The sequence below is a fragment of the Pituophis catenifer genome, unplaced genomic scaffold, assembly GCF_029215685.1.
Source record: "Pituophis catenifer annectens isolate HBS135680 unplaced genomic scaffold, rPitCat1.0.hap2 SCAF_2, whole genome shotgun sequence".
Classification (NCBI taxonomy): Eukaryota; Metazoa; Chordata; class Lepidosauria; order Squamata; family Colubridae; genus Pituophis; species Pituophis catenifer.
The window spans coordinates 234,209,690-234,226,884 of record NW_027256882.1 but is presented as its reverse complement, the minus strand read 5'-3'; the positions used below and the strand labels follow the sequence as shown (position 1 = coordinate 234,226,884).

The following is a 17,195-nucleotide window of genomic DNA, read 5'->3' as shown; positions in this document are numbered from 1 at the left end:
CACTGAGAATGATGAAAAACAAGGTTTTGTTATCAAGGCTTTGTTTAGCATTACATCTAAATTGGGATTCTTGGCTTAAGAGGATAGAAGGAATGCAGGGGTGAAATGCTACCAGTTTGGGCGAACCAGTAGTAAAAAAAAGCTATCGGTTCATCCGAACCAGTATTTCCGATGATCAGTTGTGCTGCGCGATTTATATTCGCTAGAAAGCAGGAAATCTAAATTGTGCGGCACAACTGTTCCCCCCCCTCGCTGTTCTACTTAACTTCTTAAGCCTCCTTTTTCCACGCGCAGTGTATTTGGCATGAACTGTGCATGCATGTGCGCAGTGTGCATTTGGCACGCACTGCGCATGCGCGGGCAGCGAAGTGGTGGCAAACCGCCGAGGATTTCACCACTGAAGGAATGTATATAATCCCCCAAATTACTGGAGAGTTGTGCCACAGAACTACGCATTCAGCTTGGGAACTGTTTTCCCATACAGGCAAGAGGATGTATGAACTTGAATTAGTGGAGTCTGTCATGTGAATCTCTCCATAAAGAAATTGTCCCAGAGATTACTTTCAACTGATTGTAGCACTTACATTCACCCACATTCACACAGTTCAATAGTCCTGTGCTATAGAGGGACAACAGCACTTTTTTTTTTTTTTAAGCTCTCCCCAAAACAGAAATTGAGGCAGTCTGGAGAATGAAGGTAAGAGGGTATTGTGGTTGGTTCTCAATTCGTGCCCGGAAATTCTTTCCCAAGCAGAATTTCTTGGGAAATTCTGCCAATTCTGTCTCTTTCAAAGGTCCAGCTGATTTTCACGCGTGTCAGAACCCTGGAAACCCGAACACCAGCTGGCTGGTGTGCAGGTCTAAGTTTCTGAGGCTCCGGGGCGCGTGAAGAGCAGCTAGCTGGCGCATGTGCGAGCCGGAAACCAGAACACCAGGTGGCTGGCACACACATGCACACCGGCCAGCTTGTCTCCACGTTTCTGGGGCTCTGGTGCACACACGTGCGTTACGGTTTGGGCACTCGGTGCCAAAAAGGTTCACCATCACTGGTCTAGGAAGTTTTTGGGCCTCCATGGGAAAAAACCCACAGATGGAAACGGTAGTGAAAACAGCAGTTTTAATTCTGTTACAAGAATTTTGGTATAAGCCATGATTGTACTATCGTCTCCATAATCTTGTCAGCTATAATGAACTACTTGCTTCAACACAAGTTTTTACTTATTGAGCAAATACGGAAGAAAAAACATATCTTTTGCCAAGTTGCTGATAGGCTATCAACTATTCTCCCCTCCCCTCCTAGTGCTTCCTCACCCTACTCTATGGCAACAGAAGGAGTAGAAACATAAAGGGCCATCACACTGATCAATTGATAACATATCATGCCTCAATAGCAAATTAATCAATAGCTACAAAAGATCAAATACTAACAATTTAGTAGGATGTGGTGAAATAGGCAGAACAATTCCCATTTATTTGATTTTGGGTCTTTATGTATTTAAAGGTAAGGTAAAGGTTCCCTCGCACATATGTGCTAATCGTTCCCAACTCTAGGGAGCAGTGCTCATCTCTGTTTCAAAGCCGAAGAGCCAGCGCTGTCCAAAGACATCTCCGTGGTCATGTGGCCAGCATGACTAAACGCCAAAGGAGCACGGAACACTGTTACCTTCCCACCAAAGGTGGTCCCTATTTTTCTACTTGCATTTTTTACGTGCTTTCGAACTGCTTGGTTGGCAGAAGCTGGGACAAGTAACGGGAGCTCACCCCGTTACGTGGCACTAGGGATTCGAACTGCTGACCTTTCAATTGACAAGCTCAGTGTCTTAGCCACTGAGCCACCGTGTCCCTATATTTAGGCAAGCTCTATACAGTAATGAAATTAGGATTAACAATACAACAAACAAACAAACAAAAAAGCAATATATTCAGTGCTTTTCTGTTTATTCTTAGTGATTATCGAAATATAAACAATTGTGGAATAAAATGATTCATTTTGCAGACTATCCCTCTTTCCACATGGCACAGTTCAAACCTGATCAAGAACCTCAGAATTGATGCCAGATCTCTTTCATGCTTCCCATGTCTCAAATTAACAACTTGTAAATTCATCCAATTTGGACTTGAGCTTTGGCTGCTCCAGAAAAATTTGCCAAAGAAGGGACATGGGCTAATTTCTTATTTCCAGAAGTGGTTCAAAATTTGGGTTTAGTTGTCTATACAGATGTTAATATGCTTATGGATGCAACTTCAAGCACATTTATCTGAGAATAAGCCACTCAAACACTAGCTTGCAGCTTACTCCTAACTTGTTGGTCAGGCAATATCTGTTTCTTTAAGAAACAACTGAGCCACGTAATCAGGGTTTGCTGAACCCTGTAATTAGGCTACAGTGCATAAATAAGCAGCACAGAGAAGCGTTCGTTCTTCCTGGTTCTTCCTGCTTCTTCTGGATTGATACCTGATTGTATCCTGTTGCTTACTGCATCTATTATATGGTACTGTATACCAAGAGTTACTAAAGTCTGTTTGCTTTGGTAAGGGAAGATACTTACTGGACTGATATTACTGTTTATGACCTTGGACTGTTTTACTTACACCGAGACTGTTTGTTATCTATAAAGTATTATTCTCACATGAGCTGGACGTTTATCTCCTTCCCTGTGTGTTTCTGCTCTGCTCGTTGCACAAGCAACAAATACTTTTTACACACACCCTAACATTGGTTATGGGCCCAGAACGTTCCAGGGCTCTTTAATTTGTTTTTGTGGAAGTGAGAAGTGCAGGCAGTGGGTGTAGTAGTCAAGATGATGGCTTTTGAGCAAGGTACAAGTTATTCTACTATAACCCGGTTGGATGGAACAAACTATGTTACCTGGTCCACAAAATGCTGTCTACTTTTGCGAAAAGAAGGACTGTGGGACACGGTTAATAATCCACCGGACATAACTGCACTGAATGCTGCTGACGAAGAAGATGCCAAAAAGATAGCGAAGTTTCACAGGGACAACGAGCGTGCTTTATGCATCATTGGCCTGACACTGGGAGACCAGCAACTTGTCCATTTCCGGGGCGAAGAGTCTGCTGCGAGGTGTTGGTCAAAGCTAAAGAAGCTCTACGTTCGTGACTCTGTGGGTGTCCATATCTACCTGACACGGAAATTATTTCGCTTACATCTTCAGAAAGGAGGAGACATGATGGCTCACCTGGACTCCATGACAGGGCTTTTCCAGGAGCTACATGAGAAAGACCTTGTGTTTACTGAACTGCAGCAAGTTTATATTATTCTTTCATCGTTGGATGACAGTTATGACTCTTTTGTTTCATCATTAGAAGTATTGTCTAGAGATGAACTAACATTGGCCAGTATAACTGGTAGGTTACTGGATGAGGCCAAACGTAGGCAAGAACGAGACCAGTTAAGGATGCCACAGCAACCAAAAGTGGAAGCTGTATATGAGAATGTTAATATTGTTAAACGCTGTTATGCATGTGGGGCTAAGGGGCACATTGCAAAATATTGTAAAAATAAGAAAGTGTCTGCTAGAAACTCTGCTAAACCCAGGAAAGGGTGTAATTTAGCAACCAGTTCATCTAATAATATAAAAGATGATTGGTGGGTGATTGATAGCGGTGCCTCTCAATCAATAACAAAAAACAGAAAACTGTTTCTAAATATGAAGAAAAGTACTAAAAAGGTCAAATTAGCTAATGGCTGGAATGTGACTGTAGCTGGGGAGGGACTTGTTCAATGTTCTATTAGTAAGCACCCTTTACCCATGCTTTATATCCCTAGTTTGAAATATAACCTTTTATCTGTAAAGTCATTACTACATTCTGGGTTTACAGTAACTTTTAAAAACAACAAATGTTTGCTGGAATGTGAAGGCACTGTAGTTACTGCAGAATTAGAAAACGACTTATTTGTTATTAGAGATAAGTCATTACTGTTAGTTCAGTCAAAAGCTAAATTTGGAAATGTAAAGCCTCATGATGAATGCGTACATTTATTACATAGAAGGCTTGGTCATCTGAATTTCAGGTTGTTGAATTTGACTGTTAAGCAGTCTAATGGCATAAAATTAAGGGCTTGCAGCAAATACCTGAACTGTAATACCTGTAACCAGCATAAAAGTAAAGTTACACCTGCAAACCGCTGCAATGGGTTTAAAACAACTAAACCTTTGGAGGTAGTCTTTTTAGACTTAATAGGGCCAAAGAAACCCAGTTTAGGGGGAGCATGCTATATTTTGAGTATAGTTGATCACTTTACCAGATATGGTTTTTGCTACCTTATGAAGTCCAAAAGTGATACGTTCCAATGTATCACAAATTGGCTTCGTTTTGTAGAAAGGAAGCAGAGGTTTAAGGTGAAATGCATTGTTACCGACAATGGAACTGAGTTTACTAACCATCAGTTGGCTAAGTTTTTGAAGGATGCTGGGATACAGCATAAACGTTCTGCCCCTTTTCGGCCAGAACATAATGCATATATAGAACGAAGAGGCCAGACCCTACAAGCTATGACTAGGACTATGCTGGCTGATGCTTGTTTACCTGATAAATTGTGGGGAGAAGCAATACTATGTGCCAATCATATTTTAAATAATGTGGTGCACTCCTCTACAGGAAAAATACCTTTTACTTTATGGCACGGGAGGAAGCCTGATTTAAGTTATATACATACTTTTGGTGCACCAGCCTGGGTGCATATACCAATTAGTCAGAGAAGGAAGGACCAACAGAGAGCAAAGAAAATGATTTTTGTTGGCTATGAGGCTAACCATAGGTCCTATAGGTTCTGGGAAACAGGAACAACAAAAGTTTTGTGTAGCGCTAGTGCTAAATTCCTAGAACATGAAGGCTGGGACAGGTTAGAAAAAGCAGACTATGGTTTTACAGATATTGATGTTAAGGTAGACCATATTCCTGATGATAGTTCATCTGAGATGGATGATAAACCATCTATTAAGGTGGAAGAACAGGAACAGGAATCAGGGTTAGGGGAGGATGAACACAATATACCTGATGTTAGTCCTGTTATGCCTAGACGATCTTCCAGGGACCGGCATCCACCAGATCGCTATAAAGCCACAGTGGTTTGCCAAGTAGATATCGAACCATCCAGTTATCATGATATAAAATTATATCCAGAAAAGGAGCAAAAAGCCTGGCAAGAGGCAATGGATAGAGAAATTGATTCATTGAAGAGGCTTGGTGTCTATGAAGTTGTAAGAATACCACCAAATGAGAAACTTATAGGCTGTAGGTGGGTCTATAAGGTAAAGAAAAGTGTAGATGGGGTAGTAACCCATAAAGCTCGGCTTGTTGCACAAGGGTTCTCACAGACAGATAAAGACTATGATGAAGTTTTTGCTCCAAGTCTACGAGCGAGCACTTTGAGAACGATGCTTGTTTGGGCAGCTAGAAATAAATGCTCTATTACTCATATAGATGTCGAGACAGCTTACTTGAACGCTCCGTTGAGGCATACAATATATATGAAGAAACCTCCTGGTTATGATACACAGGATAGAACTGAGTGTTGGAGGCTACAAAAAAGCCTATATGGTTTAAGGCAATCAGGTTACGAGTGGAACCAATGTATAGTGCAGGAATTACATAACATTGGGTTCTATGAGGGCGTAGCAGATAAATGTCTGTTTAAAAAAGAACAGGATGGATGTGTTTCATTCTTGTTACTCTTTACAGACGACATTGCCATAATTACCAGAACTGACGCTGAGGCCAGAGAGATTATCGGTCAGTTGCAAACAAAATTTAAACTTAGAAATCTAGGACATATACGGCATTATCTAGGGCTGGATATCCTGAAAACATCTAGAGGATTTAAAATTTCACAGTCCAATAAGATCTGCAAATTGTTGAAAAAATATGAGATGGAATTATGTAAACCTGCCAAGACTCCTATGGCACAAGAATTCCAGCAGGATAGTTTGCAGAGTCCACAGTTCAGTAAAGAACTGTATCAATCATTAATAGGCAGTTTGTCGTATTTGAGCAACTGGACACGGCCTGATATAGCTTTTAGTGTTAATCAACTAGCACAATATAGTTCAGAGCCTACTGATAGGCATTGGCAGGCTGCTAAACGTGTTCTTAGGTATCTTAAAAGAACATTGCATTTTGCTATGTATTTAGAACCAAATGCCAATATGATATTAAAGGCATATGCTGATGCCAGTTTTGCCAGAAAATCTACGTCTGGAATAGCAATCATGTTGGATAACTGCCTGATTGGATGGAAATCAATTCGCCAGAAACACATCAGTTTGTCTACCATGGAAGCGGAGTTTTCTTGTCTATCACTTACATGTACTGAACTGATTTATTATAAACAGTTGATGGAAGATATTGGATTCAAAATGGATTATCCTATTATGGTTTATGAGGATAACCAGGCAGCCATTAAAATGGCAACGAATCTTGCTGTAAAGACAAGGACTAAATACACTGATATACGTTATCTGAATGTTCGGCAATGTGTTAAGGATAACATGATTACATTGGAATATTGCGCATCAGAGGACAATATTGCCGATACTTTTACCAAAGCGCAAGGTGCCATTAAACACACCAATTGTTGTGAAAGATTTGGATTAAGAATCTGAAATGTGACTGATACCACTGTACAATGTATAATTTGGATGTGTATTTTTGTTTCTGTATCTATTGTGTATATTATCCTGCCCAATGGGGAGAATGTTAGGTTTAGCTTGCAGCTTACTCCTAACTTGTTGGTCAGGCAATATCTGTTTCTTTAAGAAACAACTGAGCCACGTAATCAGGGTTTGCTGAACCCTGTAATTAGGCTACAGTGCATAAATAAGCAGCACAGAGAAGCGTTCGTTCTTCCTGGTTCTTCCTGCTTCTTCTGGATTGATACCTGATTGTATCCTGTTGCTTACTGCATCTATTATATGGTACTGTATACCAAGAGTTACTAAAGTCTGTTTGCTTTGGTAAGGGAAGATACTTACTGGACTGATATTACTGTTTATGACCTTGGACTGTTTTACTTACACCGAGACTGTTTGTTATCTATAAAGTATTATTCTCACATGAGCTGGACGTTTATCTCCTTCCCTGTGTGTTTCTGCTCTGCTCGTTGCACAAGCAACAAATACTTTTTACACACACCCTAACAGGTTACAATCAAACAAACTGAACCTAGTTTTATAATCTGGTTTGGCAAACAGTTTAGAAATAATGCATATCATACCTTACCAAATTAAACTATTATCCATTTAGAGAAACATGAAAAGAAGCAACAAATCCATAAGAATATTTTCTTAATTTTCCTGGCCTGGAGGATGAAAAAAAAACCCTACTACAGAAAACAGTCTTTATTTAAAAGTAAATAACTGAAAGCAATGGCCTGTATAAATTCTAAATTCTTGTGTTAATTTGGGATGAAAATCAGAGCATTTAATAATTTCTTCCACTTGGAAAAAATGTGTTGCAAACTTATTGTAACAAATCAACAAAATCAGCATTTTGACTATTTTGTTAATTTCTTCTTAAAATAATTATTTCAACAGATATGTTCACTTATAAGTTTGAGAATCGGCTTATGCACAAACAAGAAAATATAAGAAGAAAATGGTTTAGTCAGTGACTTGCAAATACAATCTAAAAGACAAGTAATTCAGAACATATGCTTTATTAAAAAAAAACACAAAACTATTACTTTAGTCTTTAGAAAAAGTCCACCAACTTCAGGGAGTTAATGGCTGGTTTTAATTTTAAAGATGTCAGGGGAAAAAAAAACAGTTTTGAATTGTAAATTATTCCACGTTATAATACAAAAGAAACAAAAGATCCTATACAATATATTACTATAACTTCAGAAGCTTTCAGATCCTTATAGCTTCATAAATTTATTGAAACCAGAATAAAAATCAGCTGCCAAGAACAGACTTATTCACATATTCAAACAGCATATACATCCTGTTATTTCTAGGTAAGGAAATTGTACATAGAAAAAAGCCATGTACTAATAAACTTTTGCTGCTAGTTCTATTCCAGCGGTATCAAAACAAAAACAAAAACCTCACAATCACAGAAATTACTTCTCATGATACACAAGATAAACCTTGATGTTATTAGGAGGGTACTTAAGTGAAGTTATAACCCCTCTTGATATCTGCAAGGATGAAGGACAGTTTACTTAATAAACATCAAGCATTTTGCAAAGTAAACATTATTACTTCTGCTTAAAATGAAAGAGCTAAAGAAATGATTAGAGACATTAACATTTAGATCAAAGATTAGGCTATCCTGTAATTAAGAATTCACATAATAATAGTTTCCAGACTATCAGATCCACAATAATACCACAACTGCTAAAATAACCCTGAATTCAACTCCCATAACCAGCTGCATTACAGTAAATGTTCACATGCTACCGAGCACATGTTGCAGAGTTGGCTTCATCTGCTTACCATCTTGCACACTGCTCAGTGTAACACATATTGTCCCCTCACGTAAGCATGTTAACCCCTGAAAAAATGGTTGGCTCGGGCTTATAGATAAGACCCCCTGTTCATCCCCAAGCTTTCCAGCTAAAAGGTTTCATTTCTGGGAGTAGAATAATATCGACCTGAAGCCCCAAACTTCGGACTACCCTGGGTCAACAAAGTTCTGTAATGTATCAAAAGCAGTTAATTTATTTGATATAGAAAGAAGTAAGTAGGAATGCAGCATTTTGGATTCAAAGGGAAATGATGATTTAAAATTGGGGGGGGGGGCCTTATGTAGCACCTGGGATCAACTCCTTAAAGCAACTGTTTTCTTATCCAAGGATCACAGGGCTGCCATCTGTAATTGCAATATGATCCCAGGTAAAAAAAAGCATCTTTGGTTAAAAAAGAGAGGCCTATAGATCCTTGGCAATCCTTACATTGGAAATACAGTACCGTTGTTTCCTTTGAAACAAAACTGCTCCATATCCATGAATTTGCTGCAACTTTTAAGGGCAAATGTATCTTTATCACTTTTAAAAATCAGTGTTGTTTGGCTTAGCAGTAGTTTAAGAGCGCGTATATGTTATAGGCATGGTCCATAGAAAGAAAGAAAGAAAAATATGTAGTGATCATACATACAAAAGTAATTAGTGATCACACTGTAAAAGGTTGCTCTTGGTAGCGAGATGGGCGGCATATAAATTTACCAAGTAAATAAATAAATAAATAATAGAAATGCTGAATTCCCAAAAGAGCATTATATAGTCAGACTTGATCATGTGGGTAATAGTTATAAAGGCAAACAAAATCTACTTTGAAATTAGCTTGGAAAGGAAGAGAAATACCATTGATCCATTCTGCTCGTATCCATTGGATATGATTGCTAAGAAACTAAACCTTTCCCCATTCCAGGTCAAGATACCTGTAGTTAGACACTTGTGGTTAAATACAGGTAGGTATTCTCTTTAGGACAGGGCTGTCAAACACCTGGCCCACGGGAGGGAAGCATCACACGCTGTCCACACCCAGTTTAGCAAAGGTGGGGGGAAAGTCCCGATATGTCACGTGACACCGCTGTGACGATGTGAGTTTGACACTCCTGCTTTAGGAAATACTGCTCACCCATCTCAAACTAATCAGCTATAGTCAGTTAAATCTGGGTGAGCCATCACTGGCTTGGATTCCTTTGCTCTACGTCATCTATTTTGGGGGGGGGGGGGGGGAAGAATTTTAATACATGAGTAAACTTCAAACAAAAGAGTGTAATTAATTAGAAAACTAGCATATCCACCAAATACCCTTTCCCCACTTTGAATTGAGACAATTTCCTCAGTTCAAATGATGCAAATACAACCATTTCAATTCTGTATAATTAATTATATTCTTGTTCTTACAATGACTGTAGAATAATTGGATATATACAACCAACTAACTTTCAATATGTTCCATTAAAATTATAACTTTTATAATTTTATAACTTTTATAATCAGGATTTACTGATTCCTGGCTGTGGTACTCTTTCAACAGATCTTTGGCTTACAATTCAAACGACCCTAGGAAAGATTATTATAGTCAATTAAAATTTGCAATTATTATCAGCTCAGAAATCTAAAAAAAAACTTTACTCTCAAAAGCCGATTTTCAAGACAACTAATTATAAGTGCTATATAAAATTAACAATAATAGGCATTTTAACCATTTAAAATATATACCGAGGATTCAAAAACACTATGCTAGGAGCATACCATCAATTTTTACGATAGGTGTATCTTCTCTTTTTCTTTGTACAGAGTTCTTAGCTAAATGGCATTGAGAGCAGAGGAAATTACACACACACACGTGTCACACTCCAGATTTATATTCATATCTGTATTTCTATTACAAATATTACTAGATATTAATATTGATAATACTAATACTAATATTAATAGAATATTACTATTAAAATGCTAAAGGAAAATACTGTGGTTTCTACTTTTTTCAGCTCTTTTGGTATGAATAAGAGTGTTCAGCCGTCAATTATCAAACCTATTTCTTTTTCTAACCATTTGATGAAAATGTCTGTCAGCTATATAGTAAATTGTGCAGTGGCATTGCCACATAGCCTTTGTGATTCCATCTAGTTGGAAAAGCACAGGAAAAGCCTCCTACCTCCGACGCAAGAGCCCCTATGTACAACTTCACTGAAGCAACTTATACTTTTATCCTTTCCAATTTGCTCAGTACAATAAGGCACCTTATGGCTCAGCTGCTACCAGATTTTCTATTGTATCATGCTGCAATTATGACCATTGGCCTCCTTCTTCAAGAGAAGCAGCTCATATAAGCTATTATGGATTGTTTGCTTTGGAATAAACCAGAGATAAAAGACTCAGTTTGATCTCTGTTTTTTATTCAGCCTTGGACAAGAAACATGAAAGAAACTCAGAAAGGAGTCCCCTGTTCAACAACCCAGTATGTTCCATCTAAGCAGCCTACAGCAGCTGGCTGTTGGTTCATCATAACCATGTAAATGGAATTCCAGAGTTTTTGGAACATCAATACAACTTCATATGTCGCCAAGGACCTTAACTCCAGAAGCAGTTATAAGAAAAATGTTTCCTCGTGTCATTCTTACCCAATAATCAATACTGCTTATTACTTATTAATCAAATGCTTAATCATTTATCCCAAAGGGTAAAACTGAAGGTAGAAGGAATAGAAGAAAATAAACCACCCTGTTTTTCAAAAGATTATCTGAAAAGAAAATATCTTTCTTTCTTTCTTTCTTTCTTTCTTTCTTTCTTTCTTTCTTTCTTTTTTGCTGTCTCTCTGTGTGTATCTTCTTCCTAAACTTCCTCCTGACTGGTTGATTGATCAATTATCTGCTCTATAGTAGGTTTCAGCTCCTAGCAACCAGTTAAATAGATTTTTCTCCATGACAAGCTATCCCTAACAATAGCAATAGCATTATATACCACTTCACAGTCCTCTCTCTAAGCGGTTTATAGAGTCAGCATATTGCCCCCAACAATCTGGGTCCTCATTTTACCGACCTCAGAAGGATGGAAGTCTAAGTCAACTTTGAGCCTGGTGGGATTTGAGTCAGCAGAAGAAGCCTGCAGTACTGCATTGTAACCACTGCGCCAACACAACTCATATTTATTAGTTCAATTTATATGCCGCCTTTCCCGGAGACTCAGGGCGGCTATGTTCTCATCACCACTGTGAGTCTACAGACTTTGCTGCTGGTTGTCATCTTCTCTTCCCTTCCTCCTTTCTCAGCATTAGAGCCTTATCTAGAGAATTAGTTCTTCACATAATGTGACCAATTGTAGAAATCTGAACTTGTTCGTTTATGGTTTGAGCAACTCTGGGTTGATTTATCCGAAGAGCCATTTGTTTATTTTCTTGGCTGTTCAACATCGATTCTCCAATACCAAAGTTCCAAAGTGTCAATACTCTTCCTATTCTGCTTCTTCAAAGTCCAACATCTACTTCCATAATGTCACAGATAATACCCTGGCTTGTGTGATTCTGATCTTTGCAGGTATAGACACATTATGGTTTTCTTCAACTTTCAGTCTTGACTTTTGGAAGGAAGTATTGCTTTTATAATCTCTTCCATGCATGTACACCATTCATCACTATGACCTCAGTATATTTATAAGCCCCTTCGTTTCACAAACTATTTCTGGGAGCAGGTATAACCTCTACCATTAGAATACAAAGAAAATAAGGCAGTCAGGGATGACAAAATTATGCCAGTCTTCTGGACTGCTGTGTATATGTATCAGCTTATTTCTAAGGACGGCTTCTTATCTGATTCCTGCATTGTGACGCAAAGTGAATGCTTTAGAAAAATGCCTGCTGTGAAGTTCTTTAGTAGGTTCAAAGCTAGAGCAGACAAATTATTCTAAATCATAACTCTGGATGCTTATTTAGGCACACCTAAAATGAAGCACCACACAGCTTATTGCACTGGGGAAGTGTTAGGTACATTTTTGACCTTCAATACTAAAAATGAATTATAGTGCAAACAAAAATAAATCAGTGTTTCACAGTATAGTTTCCCAACTCCAAGATGAGTATCATTTTGACATTAGATTATGTTACAGTGTTTGAAATCTCACCCCAGGCTAACCTTCTACTTGCATCAAAGGAACAACTGCATAACTCATAGGAAGATGTATGCTACCATAGTATCTTACCTCAACAGCTAAGCTTCATTTACAGAATTTCTGCAGTCTACACTGGAGGTTGTATACTCTCCCCTTATTTATTCAACTTATATACCAAATATAGGTTAAGGGAAGATGGATTGGAGGCAGATGACCATGGTTTTAAAACTGGGGGAAGATACATCAATAACTTGTGCTACGCTAATAATGCTACTCTGATAGCCAAAAATGCAAAGGATTGGTAAACTCTTGTAATAAAAGCCAAGGAGCACAGAGAAAAAAATAGGACTCAATTAAATAAGATAAAGATAACATCACTCAGTCTTAAAAGTCACAATAAAGATACAGTACAGAGGTGATAAATAGCATCTGCCTTTTAGGATCTACTTTAAAGGAACCTGCAATTAAGAAATATACAACCCTGATGGCCTTGGAAAACTTATTGAAATGCCATGAAGTATCTATACCTACAAAGATCAGAATCGTGCAAGTGATTCTGATGGAATCTATGGAAGCAAAAGTTGCATCTTGAAGAAAGAGAAATATTAACCCTTTGGACATTGGTGTGGAGAAGATTCCTCAGAATGTCACGAACAGCTAAGCAAACAAGTTACACTCTTTCTGAAATATCCAATTTTGGTTTTTTGGTTTTGAAGGATGATTTCAGATGAACAACACCTTAGTTCTAGCAGCTAAAAGACATTATGCACTTGCTCCATTCCCTCCCCCCTTATGTTCGAGTTTTTAATGTATGGAAGAAATAGAAGGAAGCTACATTAGAAATATACAAGCAGTTTAGTCTCAAAATTATTATTTGCAGACCTTCCAATAATATTTTTGCAATGTTTCAAGATAAAGCATCCCAAAATTTGGAATAACATCATTTACAATTTGAATTCCATATTTATTATATATAACAGTTATTAAGGTACTTATCTTCTCTTTACATAAGATGGGAAAATGACTATCTATACAGAAACATAACTTATTTGTTCAGTTGTTTGTTGCTTTTGTCCAGGAATTCACAGTTGCCGTATACTGCACATTCTTTTCTCCTTTTTTAACACTCAAAATAATTGAGTAAAGTAAATTAGACAGAGAGAGAGAGAGAGAGAGAGAGGGAGGGAGGGAGAGAGAGAGAGAGAGAGGGAGAGGGAGAGGGAGAGGGAGAGAGAGGGAGAGAGGGGTCTACAGCTTCTCTGAAGTGCAATCTTACTCTAATTTCTTAGCCTAGATAGATAGATATAGATATATAGATTGTCACAGAGTTTTAAAAATAAAGGTGTGGGGGATTTTTTCCACCTAAACAAATGCTGTGTGGTAGCAAACTTGCCAAAGGATTAAGCAGAACAGATGAGACACTGCCCAATTCAAAAGCTAGTAAACAGAAATACCACTTTGTGGTAAACATGTTCTCTGACGCCTGCCAGATTTTTCATGGTTTGGGCGATGGATAGAAGTTATCTTCTTCTATGCATAATTCATTTGAGAAACTCAAGAGTTTTCTATAGTTTATAGCAACATTAACTCTGGCCTGTGAAATAAGATTTCACCATTTCATATGCTTCTTTACAACAGAGCAGTTGTGTAAGTGTTATTAGGCATCACTGGATATTATGCCTTAGCTTGCATTGCTCGTATTTTCAGCAAAAGCAGTTTGCTTTCATTTTGCCTCCTTTTTTTTTTCTCCTCCGCCCTCCCAAATAATCACTCTAAAAGGCTTGATCCACAGCGTGTCTTAAGCTGCTGGAAGTAGAAAAATGTCATGAAAAAGAGTTCTACAATCTCCAAAGACTGCTTTAAATGGAGCCATTCAGGAACATAATATACAGGAAGGACACAACAGATAATGGGAGAGCTGATTTTTTATTATAGATACAACTGACTGAAGAGTCACAGGGAGCAGGATGATCAGCCCTATCATATGAATAATAGAAATGTAAATGTTTGCACATATTTCAGATGATCAATTCTAACCTCAGCTTCTCATTTTTAATTGGAAATGACCATATCTTAGCTTTCCAAATAATTGTGTTTTTTTATCCCGAAACAGTTTGGGGTGAGCTCATACCACATGCAACTGCTGCAGGAAGCATGTCTGGTGAATAAATGAGGCAGCTCCTTTTCAGTGTGGTTTTCAATTCTGAACTCTTCTGAATAAAGTAAAAGCACTTTTTTTTTTTTAGTGTGGCTTCGGGTTTAGCTGCTGTTCTCAGTTCATGGCTTACATTGTTTGGTGCACATTTTGTATTCTTAATTTTGCTAGTGTTGTCCAGATTTGTTGTTTTAAAGGCCTAATTCTGCGTCTACGTGCATGTGTTTATGTGCATGCTAGTTTGTGGACTTTTTGGACAGAAAAACAGTTGATACATTGTGATAAAAGCAATAAAGGTAGTTACTTCAACTTACAACCACAACTGAGCCCAAAATTTATGTTGTTAAGTGAGACATTTGTTAAGTGAGTTTGGCCCCATTTTACAACCTTCCTCGCCAACTTTGTAAGTGAATCACTGCAGTTCTTAAATTAGTAACACGGTTGTTATGTTAAGTGAATCTGGTTTCCCCATTGACTTTGCTTGTCAGAAGGACGCAAAAGGGGATCAGACGACTCTGGGACACTGCAACCGTCATAAATGTGAGTCAGCTGTCAAGCATCCCAATGTAAATCGCATGACCGTGGGCATGCTGCAATGGTCATAAATGTGAAAAATGGTCATAAGTCATTTTTTTCAGTGCCGTTGTAACTTTGAACGGTCACTAAGTGTCTGTATTTGGCATCTATTGGTAGAAAAGATATGAATCCCTGAAATAAAGTTAAATGACCTTTCCAAAACCAGTTTAAACTGCAACTACACTGCTGGCCATTGCAAATCCAGCCCTTCACTTAAACTGGGATTATAGAAACCATGAGGAACATCCCATCTTTTTACTTCCTGATCTGCCTTTTGACTAACTAGCCAGAACCAGATTAACTTTCTTTGCCTTTATCAATTCTTCACAGACATTGGGCGTCAGTTGAGAATTAGGTTGAGATGGACTGACAGAAACCAGTCTCCCCCAGTTTGAGATCTTTCAAAGATGGGCATGCTAATTTGGAATTTGGGAAATTCCCAATTCCAGGAACATTTGTAGGACAGTACATTGAATAAAAACAATAATAGCAAATTTATCTATCTATAAAACTGATGGAAACATGTTTTATTCACCATTTGAACTTGCAATTCTGTCTAAAAACTATGATGCTATCAACCATTGTATGTCAGATTTATATCCTTTTCTGTCAGCAGGAACAGGCCCCCAGCAGAGATCTCCTCAGGGCATTTCTGCTGAGGGAAACATGGGTAATGATTTTTGCCAATCTCTCCTTTTTCTAACTAAATTAGGTAGGCCAGATGGAAAAATTGAGGGAAATAACACTGCTGTTTCCAGCAGGAGCCAAAATTCTCTTGTAACATCTAGCTTATATTGACATAATCTATGTGAAATCTTTAAGCATCCCCATTCCTCCCCAGGAGATCAGACCAAGGTCTTTCATATCATTACTACTGAAATTATCAATGTCTGAAATAGAGACGTTTGGCAAGCAAAACCATCTTCTTCCACTGAGTTCACTCATTCCCTTGAAAAAGAAGAATTACCTGGCCTTGAAAAGAATTTGAACCCAGGCCCATAACTACTTATTAATTAGCAAATAATACAAACTGTCTTAACTAGGAATAAGTTGAGAACATTAAGAAAACTAAGATCGTGGCACCCCGCCCTCTCAATTCCTGGCAAATAGATGGGGAAGAAATGGAAGTAGTGACAGATTTTATTTTCCTGGGCTCCAAGATCATCGCAGATGGGGAGTACTGTTGTGGTCCGCTGGCGGCCTGCGGAGCTGGCAGCAGAGTTGGACAGTGAGGAGGCTGGGGAGGAACATAGGCCAGTCCTGGAGTCGGGGGAAGGCACGGACGAGGGCTCTGCATCAGAGGCAGAGAAAGGGCCATCTGGGAGGTATGTGCTGCCTCCAGAACCTCCAGAATCAGAGGCAGAGGAACAGCGCGCATGCACAGAGCTCCCAGAAGGCAAGAACAGTTAAAAACAAAAGGGATGACTCGGGAGTAGGGCTTGAAGATGATTGGCCCCTCCCATAAGACTTAAAAGAGGAGTAAAGGCAGGAAGCAACGTTGTTAATTTTGTTCAGTTTAAAGTCTGAAACTCTGTTTGATTCCAGACTCTATTTGGCTTTGCCAATTAGGTCTTTGGCAGCATGTCAAGGGAGATAAAGGTGGGTGATTATCAGCCTTATCCCAAAGGACTCTTTACAACTATTTGGGACTCATCTGTGAATGAACAGAATTCACAGCTGTTGCAATAAAAGAGGTTTTGGGGACTACTCATATGTTTTATTGACTCAGGAAGCCTAGGTCAGAACAGACCACAGCCAAGAAATTAAAAGATGCTTGCTTCTGGGGAGGAAAGCCATGCCTAGACAGCATACTAAAAAGCAGAGACATCACCCTGCCAACAAAAGTGCATATAGTCAAGGCTATGGTTTTCCCAGTTGCAATGT

At 38.5% G+C, this 17,195-nt stretch overlaps 1 protein-coding gene across 1 annotated transcript in view; it reads right to left on the bottom strand.

Annotated features, from left to right (window-relative positions):
* The window catches only part of AOPEP (aminopeptidase O (putative)), a 207,280-nt gene that overhangs the window by 6,646 nt on the left and 183,439 nt on the right, over positions 1–17,195 (bottom strand). The window lies entirely within an intron of this gene.